Here is a 16,353-nt window from a genome sequence, read left to right as displayed (position 1 = left end):
CAGGCTTGGATGTCCAAGTCATTTTTATCACTTCCCAGGCTCTCCATGACTTAAACTTTACTTTCCAATCTCTTCCTCCACAAAGGAATCATTCTTATTTTTTTCTCATTTATCATGGAGAAATGAATGTTTTTTTTTCACACATACATTCCTTTCCCATATTGAAATTGTTGTCAGAAACCTCAGAGAACATTTGTATTCCTATATTTTCTTTCCTGTCTAAAGGTCCACTAGGGAGCAAAGAGATATTCCAAACCCAGCATTGTAAATGATAACTGTAAAATTAAGACTGGTCATAAGCCTCCATCAAAAAAATCATTTATACATTCTCAACATCATTATTTTTCTTTTCCCATTTTTACACTAAAATACGAACTTACGAACTTTCAGTGGATTCTCTATGTATGCTCCTTATGCATTTCCAGTGAGAATAGTTGCCCAAGCACACAGTTCAGATCCTCAGTAAACACTTGAGTGAGTAAATGGAAGTGAAAATGATGTGTGTTGACGTTCAACTAGAGAAGCTTCAAGGATGCCCGGATTCTCCGAAGTGATTCAGTTCAAAAGCACAACAGAAATAGCTATCAGTGTAACTATGTCTTGCTAAGCAAGAACATTAAAAAAATATCTCCATATAGACATTCTAAGCTATTTTATAATCATTTTCCCCATATGTCTGCTTCCTTCCTACCACACTTTCATAGCAAATACACAGACAAAATTTCCAGATATTATGACTTACATGAGTTTCTTTACAAATATGTATATTTAATCAGCAATTATTATTTTTCTATCTTTCTTTAATCACTTCACAGCCTGATCCTAGCCCCCTCCCTCAGCAATTATTTATAATGTTTCTGACCACAAAATGTTTTCTACCTTCCAAACAATCCCTTTGAGAACTGCTGTTGAGGGTTTGGAGAGATGGCAATACTCTTCCACAGGACCCAAATCGAGTCCCCAACACCGCTGTCAGGGGGCTCACAATCTCCTGTACCTCCATATTCACGTAGATCTGAAGCCTCTACCTAACATGGACACCTGCACTCATGTGCACATATTCACACATGGACAGATACAGGATCAAAACTAATACAAATCAATCTTTAAGAAAAGAACTGCTCTCAAAATATGACTGTGTTAAGTTTCTCTGGCCTTCTGTACCAGAGGCTTGATTATGGACTCTAAAGACTTCATAATTGCCTCTGAGTGGGTACTTTATCTTCTCAAATGTTTTTTAAAGCCCTTAGTCCTCTGAGGGCACACAATATGTTTCTTAGCTCCTCCATAGTGCAAAAAGATATAGTGATTAAAGTTGAATGAATAATTTTAACTAAATTCAAAATTCTATCTAAGGCAATGAAACCAGAAGACAATGTATAATTTTGTGCAAAAGATGAAATACCAGTTTATTCAGAACATTTCTTGCTACTTAGGGCCATTGTAGTTGACAGTCATTGCCATTGATCACATTTTGTTTAAGCTTGTTAACCATTCTTCCTTGTCAAACATTTCTGTGAGGTATATTAAAAGAACAACAATATAGGACAATAAATCATGATTATAAATGTATTACAGAGTACATTCAAAATATTTAATTTCCCCCCTTAATGATATCGTCTTTCTTTCCTTTAAATACACCATCAGGGAGGATCACGAACTGTTCTCTAAGAATGTTATTTTAGTTTAGGAGTTAAGAAGTGAAATATCTACGCTTATGTATTTCAGATCCTTTTTGAAATTTGAGACTATAGAGTGAAAAAAGAAACAAGAAAAATAATTTCATTTATGATCTTGGAATAAGAAAAGTTATTTCTTCTGCCTTAGTTCACTGGCCTCATAATTTGTGATGATGTATAAAAATATTCATGATTGCATTTGTTAAAATGTTGATTGTTACATCTATATTGTTTGCAGTTAAGTTACATGTTTTTTCGTATATATGATCTACTATACAACCAAAAGACACTTTAGGTAGGAAAAAAATGTTATCGAATGAAAGAAGCTTGAATAGCTTGCTTTGATTCAAAAATCAGTCATTTTTCTGGCTAAGGAAAGAATAAAGTTAACATTCGTGTATAGCACTTAATAAATAAATTTTGTTTCAGATAGAAAATGTCCCATAGACAACACGATTAATAACTACTTCTTAAAAAGAAAAATAATCTTGCTTACTTAAAAAGAATTATTGAGAAATTATTTTAATATCTATCTGAAGATTTATTTTGCACATGGTTCAACAGTCCCCTGGAGTCTTCAAGGACTCAAGGTTACTCCAAAATAGACTTGTATAAAATGAGGAATCTCTATTGTATAGTACTTCGTTGTATAAGCGGATATCTAACCAAGGAAAACTTAACTGTTTTCTTAAAACTATCCTTTCCCATCATTGTGTACTCTATGTCTATATATGCACATAAGACAGTTGTTTGTTTAAGGTAATTTGTTCTCATAAATAAAATTGTAAACTTCTTTTTTTTTTTTAAAGATTTATTTATTTATTATGTATACAGCATTCTGCCTGCAGGCCAGAAGAGATGGTTGTGAGCCACCATGTGGTTGCTGGGAATTGAACTCATGACCTTTGGAAGAGCAGTCAGTGCTCTTAACCTCTGAGCCATCTCTCCAGCCCCCAAAATTGTAAACTTCTTGAGGATAGAGACAATCTCTTGTTCCTTCTCCATGCTTCTTGCATAGATTACTTCTGTAGTCACCTGACACCTTTGCTTGATTTGCAGATGCATATATATTCTATTCTGTTAGCTCATGGCTCTTTTGTCTCGTCTCTTTTATATCCAGAAGGATGAGCAAGAGGATATAAGCACATATGAATGTTTTGTCTTATGATGTATGCATCTTAGAGACATTTATGAGTTGTATATTTTAGGATATTTGTACAATAACAGATATTTAAATTGTAAATATAAAGCATGATGTGATTTAAGAAATCTTTTTTTAAAAACTTATGTTACAAATCAATTTTGAAAGGTTTCTGACATCTGGGTTGACTATTTGGTCAGAGAGACACTCTGCAGGCCCTTGCTAAAAGTAAAAGCAAGACCTGACAGTCCAGGATTTGAGAAATGTTCCTCATTTTGTATTGCTTTTAATAGAAATTATTTTATTTCATTAGATTTTCAAGACAGGATTTATCTGTATAACAGTTCTGGCTGTCCTGGAATTCTCTCTGTAAATCAGGCTGGCCTCAAACTCCAAAGATCTCCCTGTTTGTGCCTCCCGAGTGCTAGGATTAAAGGAATGTGCCACCACTGCTCAGCTTAACAATTATTTTATGATGTACAATATTTATGTGAATTGAAAGTCTAATATGTTAAAATATAATCATTTATGACATTTGGAAAGACTACAGATACCTTGGGCAGCTGTATTGCAATGTATCTCTTAATTTTGCCTATCCTTCAGCTATACCAAAGTGCTACTGTTTCATGAGGATTGTGCAAAGATGATTTATCTTTGTTTTATGGTTTTGAGTACTCACAAGTTTTAGCTTGTATACAGGATGGCTAGTGCTTCTCTCAACCTTCATCAGAGATCCTTCTTTTCACAGTAGGTAGTCATTAATATAGAGACCCACAACTGGTCAACATGCTAAGAATAAGAGACTGTGGAACTCTCAACTCCAAACAAGACATGCATGTTACACAAAGTTAAGGCAACAAAGCTCCCTTCATGAATGGGGGAGCGACTCTTGAGAATCCAGAGAATTGATGGCTTCTAGGGAAGATAGAGGCAGTTTTCTTCAGGCAGACAGCCCCAGAGAGAGGCTATCCATCCATGCTTCAGAGATAGTCCCATACTCATGCACATACATGTAGCAATAAGTGGCCTGGGGTGGGAGCTAAGAAGACAAAACAAAACAAAAATCAAATAAACAAGAAGGTATGAGAAAAAAGTTCTGCATTGTGGGGCGGGATAAGGAACAAAGTGGAGGAGGGAGAATGGATGATAAATTTGATCGAAACACTTATGTGACTATATGAAATTCTCAAACAATAAAAAAAGAGAGGGAAGTCATGTGCTTTCAAATGTTTTGGATATAGATTGAAAGAATTGGTATATAGTCTCTAGCTTCTATATATTCAAATTCTTGCATATTTTGCATTACCAGCATTGAGAAAGCCTTATTGTGAAATCTTAACATTTTCTATTTAATTTATGATATTATTCTTTGAGACTACACCATAATCGCATCATTTTCTCCATTTCTAGTTCTTCCTCCAAACCTTCCCACTTACCCCTCTAGCTCTCATTCAAATTTATGGATGCTTTTACTTTCATTGTTGCTGCATATATGGTGCTTGGGTGTGTAAATATGTGTATGTATGAGGGTTTTTATGTATGTGTATATATGTGCACATATTGCTTGCTCTGTAAGTGCAACCTGTTCAGTCTATATGTTACTCATATGTGTACTTCCAAGGTTGACCACTTGGTATTGGGTAACCAGTTGGTGTGCTCTTACCTGGGGAAAGCGATTTCTCCACTCTCAGCATTTCTTCATTGCCTGTAGTTCTTTGGGAAGGGTTGAGGCCTCATGAGCTTTCCCCCTTCCATGTAAGCATGTCTATTCTTGTTGTCCTACTTGTTCAGCTCATATTAGACCATGTTGGTGAGGCTTCGTGGGTATAACTTCTAACATTTCTAGTAGACACAAATACACGGCAACCAAAGCAAGCTTGTAATACTTGGAGAACTGAACCTAAGAATGAATCTCAAGTACAACAGGGAAAGTGTTAGGATGTGAAAGAAAACAAAGATAGAGAAACTAAAGCTAGACCACCAAGGGCTTTGCAACCTTAATAAGGGCTCACTGGAGGAGATTAAAAAAAACCATTTTATTTTTTACTAAAGGTCACGTTCTAAAACTCCCTTTGCAGTAATTATAGCAGATGCATTTTACAGGGGTACTTGAAAGCTTCTCAGTTCCATCCAGACACATCATTTTCCACATCCTATTATACATACCATTTTCTCCATTAGGTAGAAAAAAAAGTTCACGAAGTGCTTAATTTACTGAGGTCATACAGTCAAGGGGTACAAGCAGAACTTTGGCTGGGTTCACCTGCCTGCAAATCATGTACTTTCCATTCCTCCCCTTTGTATGCAATCATTTCACTGCTCTTCAACTGTCCACTTCATGTTCTCATCAGCCTTTGAAACTTTCATCTCAAGAAGGAAGGACAAAAGAATTCTCTAGGGTGTACTTAATTTTTCTTAGCAGAAAAAAAAAAAAGAGTCCCATGGATCTAGAGAAGAAGTTGAGTGTTCCACTTAGGGGAAATCAGATTCACAATGGATTTTTTTTTTGTACAAGATGAGCTGCACTCAGTATAGCTAATGCTGTTTTCCAGAACTTTGATTATGGGACATGAAAAATATAATGCAACAAAGAAGAAAAAGGTTAAGGTAGATGCACACCAAATAGGGTACAATAGGTAATACAAGTAAACACCACAAAATGGAAAGCTCTTTCCAGTAAGCCAAATGTAACCAATTACTAGAGAATGTTTTCCATAGAAGTGGTTTTAATAATAGCTATATCTAAACAAAAAGACATGTCTTCAAAACCATACCCAAAAACACGGGGCATGACTTGGGAACATACAACAGTATCATTTCCCAGCAAGGCTGCATCTATCTATAAGTACACAATGGAGGAACTGAAGCCTAATCAAATCCATTTGCCTTGTGGTCCTCATGACTGATGTGGAAAATCAAATGGCTGAAGGAAACATAGCAATCAGCATCCATCTTGACAATAATCAAAATGAACAAAGCGACCCTACCTAACTCGGCAAGTAAACAAGTGCTCCTGTGGCTCTGGCTAGATGCTCCAAAACACTTTACATGCTGCGGGTGGGGGAGAGTACGGAAGGCCAGAGGACACAATTCATGCCATATAATCTCGGGGTCACAAGTTCCACATATATAAACTATAAAAGCTATATAAGTACAAGTATAGCATACCTTGCCCTTATACCTTCAATATGGATTCAGAGACTGATTGAACCCCAGGGAGCAAAATTAACTTGGTTATAAAATACTTGAATTGTTGAAGAGAAACAGGCAGTATCTGTCGCACATGTTTGCAAAGGATGTAACAAAACAAAACAAGGCAACATTTCTTTTTTCAAGTAGCAACAGCACTTAACTCTTATTCTTTGAAATCATTAAATCCACAATTCTTAGCCAAGTGCTTTCAGCAGAGATAACTCCAGCTCCAGGTGTGCATCATAATTGTCTGAAGTCAATCAGGATATTCTATCCCTCCTGCATTAGCGGCTGACTTAAGAGTGGGCATGTAACCCAAGCTTAAGCCAATTACTTCATCTTACTCCTCAGGGCCCCAGTAATTAATTTGAAATAGGTAAAGGATTTGGTCAGAGTAAACTACTGCACACTCTCTCAAAATTGCATAGATTGGTGTATTCTAGTGGGTAGTGTAGTATAAGATGTCAAAGCTTTATAACCATTTTAACCAAATCATGTTTGTGGGGGAAGGAGTCTGGATCAATGCTATATGGTCCTTGGGGGTTAGTATGGACACCACTGGCAGTAGAGTTGAGATTCAGAGTGAATTTTGAGTACTTACTACCATCACTAAACCACTAGACCAATCCTTGCCTAAAGCTAATTGGTGATTTTCAGTTCAATAAGCTAATATATTTTGTTTATTGCTGGAGACAGCTTAAGGTTATTAATTTTTTGTCATTGCTTGTAGCTGAGAATCCCACCTGATGGATGAACACTACAAGAGCATGTAATAATATAAAGGTCAGAAAGAAGATCAGGTTTTGACCAGCCATTCACCTGACTAAAGCAAAGAATAACCAAGAGAGCTCAGATTACAGAGAAACTTGAGTAACAGGACCTGGATTTGTTGGGCAATTTGGAGTAATGACTTGTTTCTGAAGAAAAGATAATGACATGAATGAAGTGGTGGCTACCATTATTGATCAGACTGAGGTATGCATTGATTGTAGGGGAAAGAACAAGAACACAAGGAAATCTTCTAATTAGGGCCTATTTAATAGCTAGGCCTATGAGAGTAACGATGGGAAAAAAAAAGGAAAAGGTAGAGGAGAGGCCAAGGAAGGCAAAATACTATCTAGTACCATGGACTCTGGAGAGAGATTGCTTGAACATGCAGCTGGCTTTTGCTATTGTTAATTGTCCATACTTCAGCCAGTATAGTATCACTTCTGTTCAACTATTGACATCATCTTTCCATTGCGTTTTGACACTTTACTCTTCTGACATTCAACTTCTCATGTGTAAAATGGGGCAGAAACTAGGACCTATTTTTGTGATTAAATGTGAAAGTACTTAAAGTGTTCAGAAGAGTGTGTGGCGCACACTAGTGTTAGTAAATGCTAGCTACTATGAATAAATATGTCACCAACTCTATAGTGAGTAGTGACTGACTTGAATAATTACAACCACAAAAATGGCAGAGACATAGATTAAGAACATGTGCAGCCAGGCGCTGTGGCACACGCCTATAATCCCAGCACTTAGGGAGGCAGATATCTCTCTGTGAGTTCGAGACCAGCCTGGTCTACAAAAGTGAGTCCAGGACAGTCAAGGCTAGACAGGGAAACTCTGAAAACACAAAACAAAACACGTGTATTCTATGCAGCTTTGCTTCACTAACTGTAGTGAAGCTGAGTGACTTCTTGACATTTGAAGGAGACTGTGATTAGTCATTCGTGGGAAATCTACATGTGGATTACATAATCTTATATGGCTGTCTTTATATCTAATATTTTATAAGTTCATAAAATCTAAGTAAAGTTCCAGAGAAAAAATAGTAAGCAACTTGGACATATTAATCTTTTCCCCCAACAGTTGTCAGGTAGATAAAGCATCAAACCATTTAAACGACTTTTTCAAACTGTATAATTAAATGTAGAACTAGAAGGCAGAGTTGCAATGTTTGAACACCACACTATTTATTATGACCTTCTATCATGAAGCTAAAAGTTCAGCCATAGCTTTTGGCTACCCTAGAGTAAGTCTGGCTTTTGTCAATAAAAACAGAAATTGCCTCTATAACACAGTATCAAATGTAATGTGTTGTACATTAATAATGCTTTGTCCCGTCTTTTAGAGGGTGGTAATTGTGATGCTGAGAAGAAAAAGATCATTTAAAATGGTAGGATAAAACAGGAAATTATTAAACTTTGATCATTTAATAAGATCAAAGTGTTGGTATGATGTCACAGAGTCCTATAGAGAGTAAATATGTAACTGAGATATACTAATGAGAAATTATGTTGTTCGATTAAATAGTAGCCACGTGGCTGTCCAGTGCAGACAACCACGTATATGATAAAAATGAAAACAATGTAGTACAACAAAGCTATGTAATGACCATTTTCTGTCTGTTGGGTCAGCCTCAAATAATAGCAGTTCAAAGGATAGACCATTGCACAGTAAAATATGAAGACATATACAGTTAGAGGTCCACTATAAACACTGAATGCCCAAATTTAAGGGCTAATATTTTCTAGCATATTATTTATTCATAAAATAAAGGAGTGGACAATCTAAATTCTCCAGAATCGAAAGAACTTTTATAACTGAAGGTGACAGAAAATCTAGGCCTCTCTTCAGCAAAATGCCACCAGGAATCTTCTATTTATTTAAAAAAAATCGAAAATCAATAAAGCTAGGAGAAAAAGCAGGCTAGTATAGATCCCACTAGAGTAAAAGAAACTAAAGAAAAGCATGGAAAATGGGTCAGGGCCATGGCAGAGATACAAAGAAAATTGGGGACAATTTACTATGACAATTTTTAAATGAACAATTGACATATATAGAGAGCTAAAAATAAGTAAGAACACAATATAAACACACATAGTTTTGTAGTTTCTCTGAAAAATTCAAAGGAAAAATAGATGAATCAAAATGTAAGCTAGTATGTAGAGAAGGATATGTAACAAGCTTTTAAGCAGCCTAGTAGGAGAAAAACTAGCTGCTTAAAATGCTAGGCTCCTTAGACACTCCATAAAGGCCCAGCTTAGATGCATGAAGAAATAAGTCTCTGTGTATCCTGGATACCATGATCTGCGAACGGTCAAGTCATACTCCTGCATATTATTCATGCATTTATGCATTACTAATGAAACATACTCATTATGTTGTATGTTTTTAATGATCTCAAGATCATTTACAATACTTCACACAATGCAAAGTCTTTGTAAGTTATCATTGTGTTAATCAGAAAAAAACTTACATATTCATTAGCAATGCAATCTTCTTAAAACTTTCAGTCTGAAGTTGGTTGAGGCCCAAAGTGTGGCAGATACAGAAGGACAGTCTTATTTTGTGTTTGTATGTAGTTATACATATACTATAAGCACAAAATTAGATGCAAAAATGCAAACAGGAATTCTGAATGGAAAGGAATAATAATTTTTTCTTTTTAAGATGAATTTTTTATCTTTTTATAATTTTTTTACATATACATTTATATTATTACACATATATACAATAGACTACTTACAGCAAAAAGAACCATGGCACAATCAGGAATTATATAAATGTGACACTCTTAGTGTTTTGGCTATTTGTATTTGGCAACCTTGAAGAAAATATCTTCCCTATCGTGGTGAGTCTAAAATTCTGAACGAAAATAAAAAGCTATCATATCTCATCTCTATTAACTTAAAACATCTCTCTACACCTAAAAACATCTTAGCCCCTAAATAACTAAGCTTTATTGTAAAACTAAACTATATGGTCTTCAACCCCATCAGAGACTTGAGAAGGAATAACTTGCTTACCTGAGTAGACTGGGAATGTAGGTTAGTAGCTTTCCAAATGAGACAATGACAGAGACAGTTTACTCCTGAACAGTCACACAAAGCTCTCTATAGAGTTGGAGCATCACCTTCAGTCTTCTGGCCCAATATATGTGACAGATATATTTGTGAGGCAGGAACTATTGAAGTCTTGCTTACCCTGTCTTGGCAGAGTTTGTCTGTCGACTCTGCCTGCATCCAAGCTTGCCCTTTTTTAGGCAGAATTCAGTCTGTGGTAGAAACGAGAACATTTTGCCCAGTGGATTGTTTGCCACAACTGAAACCATCTCCATAAAGAGGTTCTTTGATAGCCATCATCCTCTTTGAGGTAGGCTGGGTGTTGCCAGGAGTTACCTGTTTTGTTGTCAGTGAATCTTTAAAATAATAAAAACATGGGCTGGAGGATGGCTCAGCCATTAAAGGCTAGGCTCACAACCAAAAATAATAAATACATTTTAAAATGCTATATTCTGTATGTCTCTGGGGTTTATGAAGACCTTATCTAACTATTTTACCTTATCTTTCTATAGAATCATATCTATCTGTTGCATCTAAGATGTATGTTCTTGTGATAAAAATAGACTAGTAATCAATATGACCATAATTTCATCAACTAACAATGAACTTATATGACTTATTCAACCTAAACAGCCTACAATATTACTTTCAAAGTATTGGAAGTAAATCTTATATCATAATTGAGTTATATTGGTACCTTATATTAGAGTACAAATATATATAATATGTGTGAAGAGTAATCTTACATTTGAATTATATACCACTGTAAGGAATAATCTTTTAATGTAAGGGACACAAAAAATCAGTAGCTTACATCTATTTCAGAAGATTTCACAAACATAAAATAATTTTCAAGTATATAATCCAGACAGTATTGATATTTTGAAAAAGTATAGCTACTCACAAGTGCACAAGTCAAATATCTCATCAGGGAGAAATTTTAATTGAAGTTTGCATAAAACAAACAGCAACTTTCATATGATGAGATTTAGTACTCAAAATAAAAAATACAGTATTTATTGGTTTTGAAATAGCTACAGAGAACACTACAGAAGAGAAATTTACCTTTTCAAACTACTGTTAACAAGAAAACCAGAAATATGTCATTTCATTATTCTATTTTAGGATAATGTGATAAAGTGTTGTTGCTAATTTTTAAAAACATACTTCAAAAAAGTCCAGCCTCACAAGTACACTTTATAAAGCCACTTCAGAAAGACTAAGATTATATGCAGTATATAAAATTAACCAACAAACCTGAGCTCCTCATAGCTACATAAGAAAGCAAAAGAGGCTTGATAATGTGGTGGAGCTAGGAGCATGTTTTCAAAAGTGAAAAGAAATCTTAAATACATAAATAAGTAAAATGTAGTCTATTTCAAGGATCAGTCTAATTAGGTTTTCCTAGTTGGGTGATGATAATGAAATGCTTTAAAAGAAAGGATCACCCTGAGTGAGGTAACCCAGACCCAGAAAAACACACGTTGTATATACTCAATTATAAGCGGATATTAGCCCAACATAGATGTCCCCACCCTACCCAGGGGAGATCCGGACAGATGCTGAGACTCAAGCTGGACTGTGGGCAGAGCACTGAGAATTGTATGGAAGAGTAGAAGTGATGGAAGGACCCAGAGGAGACAGGAGCTCCACAGGGACACCTTCAAGGCTGGAGGATCTGGACCCAGTGGGGCCTGCACATACTGTTGTACCAACCAAGGACAATACATGCAGTAAACCTAGACCCCCTATTCAGATCTAGCTAATGGACAGCTCATTCTCCACAGTTGTGGGGAGAGCGAGGACTACCTCTGACATGAACTCTAGTGCGCCAATTTGATCACTTCCCCTTGATGGAGATGCCATAGAGAGGAAGCGGCTATGTGGATGAGACCTGATAGACTGTGGCCATATGGTGGGGGAGGAGATCCCCTTCTGTCAGAGGTCTAGGGGAGGGGAAGAGGACCAAAGAGCGAGAGAGGGTGGGAATGGGAAGATACAAGCGAGGGGATAACATATGGGATATAATCTGAATAAATTATAATAAATTTTAAAATGGGGGGTTGTTTTTTGTTTTTTTGTTTTGTTTTGTTTTTCAAGACAGGGTTTCTCTGTGTAGCCTTGACTGTCCTGGACTTGCTTTGTAGACTAGGCTAGCCTTGAACTCACAGTGATCTGTCTGCCTCTGCCTTCCAAATTCTGGGATTAAAGGTGTGTGCCACCACTGCCCGGCTAATAAATTAAAATTTAAAGAAAAGGAAACAACAAACAAACAAAGACATTATCTGAGACAAGAGAAGTATTATAAGTTTGAGGCCAGCCTATGCTACATGCTGAGTCTGAGGTCAGTTTGGGCTATAAAGTGAAAGCCTTGGGGGGCGGGGAAGATGTCAAAATCAGGAAGTGACATAGAAAAATCACTGGGGCAACTTTATAATCACATCACGCAAAAAGATGCATCAGGCCTGAGTATGTGACATCGTAAAGACCCAATAAAGCACAGTGTTTTCTTCACTGACGAAGCTACAACAGAGAATTGATAATAGAACTGAAATTTGCAAAAAAAAAAAAAATCCAGACATCCAAATTCCAGCAGTTAAGGTAGCAAGTTCTAGTCGTTATCAGGTGTCACTTGTTCAAATGTCTTGAAGAAACTGTGAAGCAAAAGTATTTAGTATGGCAACTTGCAGCCATGAATGTTTGGCAAAAGCAGGACTGAAAAGTTTCCTAGATAACCAATATCCATCAGTATAACAAAATCCACTAAAAATTCCTTTAAGGATTTACTTCCATAATTAGCTGCTTAACAAAATGAATAGCATGAAGGCGAGTCTTGGAATGTATGCTGAAAAACAGGAAGTAAACTGGCAGCTGTCAACTCTATTTCCCTTCTCTTCTCAAAGTCCTCTACTACTTCCTTACATGCATGGATGCTTTTTATAAAAGCATGCTCTTCTACGAAAATTGGCATTCTCTGACAAATTTCTATACATAGAATATTCTAAAACTTCGGTCTTTCCATTATTTGTTTATGACAATGACAGGAGTTTCTTAAAGATTAAAAAACCTTTGTATCTACCAAAATGTTTCAGATTGGGCAGGCATCATTATCCACACTACCATAATCTTGTCAATATAAACTGAAATCTATTTGGAAGCCTACACCTTACTCTATTCCCATATTTCATCACATAAGCAGAGCAACCAAATGTCAGTAAGAATATGTAATAGAACTCTAAGGAAGTAAATTCAAAGCTACTTCCAAAGGATATATGAGCATGCCATTCTCATCAGTGCTCACATTTATGTTTTTCTCTTGTATATAGTTGACCTTTAGAGTTACTTTCCATAAAACTCCTTCTCAGAATTTTGCTGCATGATAGCTAGCAAAAATGCCACTTTTGGGATAATATCCATTTGATGAATCCAAAGTCATCTCTCATATACATAAATAGCTCTTAACTACTAATGTGCTGATACAATGTTTTTAACAAGTGAAATTTTATTATAACCTCACACCCATGTGCCGATGGATAGCACTAATTTGAAAAAGTAGAGAGAGATGCACAACAGAGGTAGAACTGAAGAGGGATGCAATGAGGGAATGAAGGATGGATATGACAGACACCCACGGAGCCTTGGAAAAATATACTCAAACTTAAAATACAGAGCTGTCTATAAATTTTACCCAGTTTCCTTCAATAATGTGTCACCATGCAAAACATAATATTCCAAACCAGTAATTGATGCAATCTTCCTATATTGTTCAGATTTTACCAGTTTTACTCTGTCATTGCAAAAGTCAAGAATGATGCCCTATTGTAACCACACCTGCTTCTCCTGTACACCCTTAACAACTACCAGATGCTAATTGTCTTGTATGTTCATGCTTTTGTCTTTTCAGCAGTGCCATACATGATAGAAGTATAAATGTACAGAGCAATTTGGGATTGGCCTTTTTATCAAGCATAATTTCTTGGATATACATGAGTTTTTGTTTTGTATTATTTTCAGGTGTTTTGTCTTTTTTTTTTTTTTACATAATTTTAAAGCTAGCACACAAAGTAATGTGTTTCTTTATATCATTTTCATACTACTTTCTTTTGGTTGATTTCCTCCCCCTGATTCTCCTCCCAAGCTCTGCTCATACTTCCACCCCAGGATGTCCCTTTCCATTCTGCTGCCACTTGTTTTCTACTACTTCCTCCCTACTTTCCCTTCCAATTTCATTGCATTACTGTCCAAAAAGATGTTTCTCACTACTTACAAAGCCAAATGCATTTCCAAAGCAGTAATAGAAAAAGAATCACAGGCAGCTGATAACTCCTGGATGGAGAATCATCTTCCTCCAGGGATGACCTCTTTTATTGATTGTCCACTGCAGTATGGTCAGCCTCGAAACCATTCGTACAAAAACAACAGAAGGCAGCTAACATAAAAAGAAGCTATATCAACTCGAGAGTCAGGGAGACATAGAAAAAGGGTCAAGGCAGGTTAGCTGAGAGAGGCTGGAAGGAGGAAAGGAGGAAAGTGCTAGAATTCTATTACAGCAAACATTCAAACAAACAACACAAAAGTGATGCTTCACTTATTACAATAAACCTCCACACTTTGAAAAATTGAACCCTACAATCCATAGAGATTTTCACACTGCTTTATTACACGGATCTCCTAATTTGCCCCAGTAATGCAGAAAGGTAACACTATAAATTTCAATAACATTTTAAGTATTTAAGTAAGCAGCCCTTTACTTAAAGGATGTTTTTCCTCATAAACTATTAAGTAGTTAACAATACCAAAAATTTCAAAACTGTCTCTTGTAATATGACCTTCAACAAGAAAGGAAATGAAATTGATAATGCAGATTTTTGCAGACCTGATCAGTTTTTCACTAATGATACATTGTCTCTAGTCACTCTAGTCATTCTGAACTAATTTTATTATTAGCCATGGCTGATCCAAAATTAAAATGTGGCTTTAAAAAAATATAAACCAGTAGACCGTTTTCATGCAAACAAAATGTAGGAATACATAAGACACTCTATTTACTAGCTGCATTTTTAACAATGATAATACTGTATTTCGCAAACTGATCTCCCATCTGAAAAAGGAATAATGTTTGAAGCCAAGCGCTTAAAAGTATCTCAGTATGTCTTATGGTTTACCTAGAGTGAAGAGTTGTTAGGTCAGTCGTAATGTTTTCAGAAGTTGATAACCTAGGATTAGGTGGAGTATTGAAACTCAAGCTGAGAGCACTTGCCAAACTAGGTGAAATTAGACATTTGTGTTTGGAGAATGGACATGGAACAGGAAGCCAAGGTCTAGAGATCTTCATAGTGGAATCAGTAAGAATGCTCATACATAAATCTGGAGCTTCAAATATGTGAGCATAATTTAATGGTAGTCTAATTAAAAACCTGTCTGTCTTCCCAACATACCAAAAGGAAAATTGACTTATTGAGCATAAGTCTTGAATGTTGTTTAAAAACATTATTCCTGAAATTCGTGATGAGAAGAAACCTTCACTATGATATGTGTTACTAACAATGCATGCTGGATATCTTCTACCAAAGAGATCCAAGACTATAAACAAAATGTTCATAAAATTATTCCAGACTACTGGTGTTCCTCAATGTCTTAAACATGGAAGCAAAACATTTTTCCTGTAATCACCAACTTACCACTCAATCAACTTTTTCTGATGAAGTTTCCAACCAAGCAGTTGATAATCGAGACTCAGTATACTCAGACTCTTAAAAAAAAAAGAAGAGCAGAAACAAAATTGAAGAGAATGAAAGTAAACAATACTAAAACTCAAATCTTGGACATGTAAAATGCAAACGTATCTACAAGAGGGTATCACAGAAAATCTATACTGTCATTATGTTGATGCTAACTATGTAGATATAATACAAAAACAGTATATAAAAGAAAAATGATAATTGAACTTCATTAAAAGGAAAAATGTCTATTCTGCAGCTGGCATTGCAGCTGACTGTGCAGCTATACACAGTGAGCTAGAGGGAAGGCTCAGCAGTTAAGAGCTCACATTTTCTTGCAGAGGACCAGAGGTCAGTTCCCTGCACCTACATCAGTAGACTTACAACCACCCACTACTCACATGTGTAATTTAAAACTGTCTCCATATTGCCTTTTAAAAATTCTACAGGCTAGGAAAAAAATCTTTACAGTATATGAATCAGAGCACTAGTAGCCAAAAATGTACAAAGAAAATTTAAAGTGCAACAATAAGAAAACAAAACCAAAACCAAAACCTCAGAACTGTTGAGTACTCAGTCCTGAATGGGACATCCATCTAAGCTCACAGGCAGCAGCCGGCCCACCAAAGGTCAGAGAACACCAAGGAAGAGGGAACAAAAAGAAAGTACAAGCAGGAAGATGGGCAGGAGTCCTGGGGAATGCTGTCTTTTGGACATGATATGGCAATTACAATCATGAGCCAATTACCACTATGGTACCCTGCATAAAACCTGTACAAGGTGCAGGC

This window comes from Acomys minous (assembly GCF_964271855.1).
Source record: "Acomys minous genome assembly, chromosome: 7".
In the NCBI taxonomy this organism is placed as follows: Eukaryota; Metazoa; Chordata; class Mammalia; order Rodentia; family Muridae; genus Acomys; species Acomys minous.
Note: the sequence above shows the minus strand (reverse complement) of the source record.